This window comes from Taudactylus pleione, unplaced genomic scaffold (assembly GCF_031769625.1).
Source record: "Taudactylus pleione unplaced genomic scaffold, aTauple2 ptg000041l, whole genome shotgun sequence".
NCBI classification, from domain to species: domain Eukaryota; kingdom Metazoa; phylum Chordata; class Amphibia; order Anura; family Myobatrachidae; genus Taudactylus; species Taudactylus pleione.
This window is the reverse complement of record NW_028284443.1, coordinates 50,056,628-50,060,260: the sequence shown is the minus strand read 5'-3', so window position 1 is coordinate 50,060,260 and position 3,633 is coordinate 50,056,628.

Here is a 3,633-nt window from a genome sequence, read left to right as displayed (position 1 = left end):
TGGGCAAGGCTTAAATAGGCCGCCACTGACCACGCGAGAGATGCTCAGGTGCGGCAAGGCAGAGGCAGAGCTGACAGGCAGCCGGCCCGGGTGCCTGTGAAAAATAGTAAGTCTGTGTCAGGACCCAGTGGCCGCGGGTGACGGGGATAAGGGGGCGGGGCCTCAATGGAAAAGCGGCCCCACAACCAATCGTCCCACTGGGATTTTTCCTGCAGAAAGTAACTGCTAATCTGCCCCTGGAGGCAGGTTAGGGCTTCGATGATTGCCAACTATTTTAGAGTAAGTATATTACACAACATTGTTATTTTTAACTTCAATACCAAATTTGGAAATAAAATAGAATTAATTTATGTAAATAATCCACAATTTAACCATTGCAGCTAATGTTAAATTATGTATGTGTGTCTTGGTTTCCCTCTAAATGATTGTATTACCTCACCTGTGGTCAACTACTTCTCCATGGTTTTTAAACTCAGTTGAAGTTTTGCTACATGAATTTTGTAAGTACATGTGCAATCTTGGATCAACTCCTGTAATGTATCCTTGTGCTTGTTCTCAAAGACTGTTTCACTTCTGCATTTGAAACCATAGTAAAGTAAAAGCTATTATAAATGAAGGTCAATGTCCCGTGATAAATAAAACATTTACTACTGTCTATCACTTTAAGTTTCAATTAAACATCAGCATACAATGTATTTGATAGAATACATCAATAAAACATACACTGGTCAGGTGCCCACACATATATTGATGTGCTCACGATACGATTTTATGGCCACTTCCTCATGAACTTCCACGGGAGCTCCCTTGCCGTCGTGATCACGATTTTGGAAAAAAGACACCCAATCTGTCTTACGATCTCACGATCTATCGGATCGTACGCATCGTGAGATTGGCCATAACAAATCGTGAGTTGAAAAAAAAAAAAAATTGGCTCTTGACTATTGGAGGGAAATTTAAATAGCCATAACAATGGGAGGGGCTAGCTTGGGAGTATAAAAAAAGCAGGCACCCTAAACTCTGTGTACATTCTGCTCTGCTACTAGATGAGGCTAGGTGTATTCCTGCTGAATCCTGTACATTGCTACTGTGCTCTTTGTATTTGGCTTGCCTTATACAAAGTTTATTCTACCTGCAAGTGTGTGCTACCTACCTGCATTCTATCCTGTTCCTGAATTCTGTACTGATGCGTCCCTATCAGTATAAAGTGTTGGTCGCTGAAGACGGGGGCCGGGAGATTAGGAAGAGGGCCCAGCGAAGAAGGACGAGAGCATGCTGGACCAAGGAGTGGCTGCTACAAAGGGATACCCGCTCTCACATGTCCCTGCTGATAGAGATCAATGAGAACAACCCGGAGGACTATCGGAACTACCTGCGCATGGATGACGCCAGCTTCCAAGAATTGCTGCATCTGGTGACCCCCCACATCAAGAGACAGGACAAAAGGTGGCGGAGGGCAATCCCTGCTGAAGACAGACTGGTGGCTACCCTAAGGTACCTGGCTACAGGAAGGTCACTGGAAGACCTAAAGTTTTGGACACTCATCTCACCTCAGTCCTTGGGCGTCATCATTCCGGAGACCTGCAAAGCCATCGTAAAAGTGCTACAGTACCAGTATTGCAAGGTAAGTTAAAAAAAACACCACACATTGGTTTCTTGTGTAAAGAAAATTATTTTTATTTTTTTCTAAAACAAAGAAAAAAATAGCCTTCATTAAGTACAATTTGCACTGACCTGCAGGCAACTGAAAGTGTGCACTAAACTGTGTGCAAAATACTTTTTTTATTACAACTTTACAAAAGAACATTATCACCAAATTTTATGAATCCCCATAGGTAGCTGGCTGTATGTGATAGGGTGGGTCAGACGCCAGTTTGAACAGGCCAATACACACATGGCACAAGTACACATTGTGGCCCCGGCTTCCAGCAATGTGTACTTGTGCCATGTGCGTAGTGACTTTGTTCAAATGGCGTCATCACCACCCTATCCCATGCAGCAAGCACCGATTGGAATTCATAAAATTTGGTGACATTAAAGCAAGACAAAAAAACAACCAAATTAAATATCTCAAATTTTATGAATCCCAATAGGTAGCCGGCTGTATGTGATAGGGTGGGTCAGACGCCAGTTTGAACAGGCCAATACACACATGGCACAAGTACACATTGTGGCTCCAGCTTCCAGCAATGTGTACTTGTGCCATGTGCATAGTGACCTTGTTCAAATGGCGTCATCACCACCCTATCCCATGCAGCAAGCACCTATTAGAATTCATTCAATCTGGTGATATTAAAATCAAGAAAAAATTTACATCTCTGTATACTGGGGCGACTCATCTGCTGCATCCAACAGAGCATTATACAAGATGGTGCTGGTGCTTGGGGTGCATGGTGGGGGAGTAATATCTAACTGGGCGGGGGGGGGCGGACATACCTATTTGGGGCAGGGGAAAATAGCATTGGATCTGCAATGTATGTCGAATTTGAGATATTTTTGCTCATACAGCAACTCAAGAGGTCGTAGTTTAACCTTAAAAAATTTCTTTGGATAGCTGCATCCAGATTTCTCAATGTGCTGTTCACATGAGCTGTGAAATCATCAATTGCATCTGGGGGTTTCTGCAGCAGCCGTTCTGCGTTTTGTAAAAAATGGTCCTTACGTTCTGTCAAATTCTCCTTTCTGCCTTGTTTTTTTTTCTTTTATTGGGGTTGAGAAGATGAAGGTCCAGGTGGAACTTGACTTTCCACTTGTGTGCTATTCTCCGGATCACTGTCGCCACCGAGCAGACTGAGGTCCGGTGTGGATGCTAAATCAGGGTCTTGGGTGGGAGTTTATATAGGGAAAAAAGATATAAAAAATATTATAGTCATGTTTTAACATCTTTTTTACTATTTTTACAGTTTGCTAACACCGTGGAGGAGTGGACCAGCATTGCGGAAGATTTTGAACAACGTTGGAATTTCCCTAACTGCAGAGGAGCCACCGATGGGAAACACATCCGCATCAACCCACCTGCCAACACCGGATCATATTACTAGACTACAACTACAAAGGATTCTTCAGCATCGTTCTTATGGCAGTGGTGAATGCCAACTACGAATTTCTGTTTGAGGATGTCGGCAACAATGGGCGTGCTTCGGATGGTGGGTCCTTCAAAAAGACGGCTTTCTACCAGAGACTCGCCAACAAAACCCTCAACCTGCCCTCACTGGACGAGACAAAGCATGGCCTAAATTACGTTTTCGTTGCAGACGAGGCTTTTGCATTACATGAACATGTGATGAAGCCATTTGCACACAGGGGCTTGACCAGAGAGAAAAGGATATACAACTACCGTCTATCCCGGGCACGGCGCATTGTGGAAAATGCGTTTGGAATAATGAGCAACCGCTTCCGCATTTTCCACACCACCATCAATCTACATGTGGAGAAGATAGACTGGGTCGTGATGGCGTGCTGTGCGCTGCACAACTTTCATGCGAAGAAAATCTACTCAACGAGGACCAACCCCAGCTAGACCAGAAGATGTAGGACCCCTGGAGGACATTGAACATCTGACATCTGTGTCTGCACCAACAACTACAACAACATCCACCGCACGTGCCAAAGAAGTGAGAGAGGAGTACATGA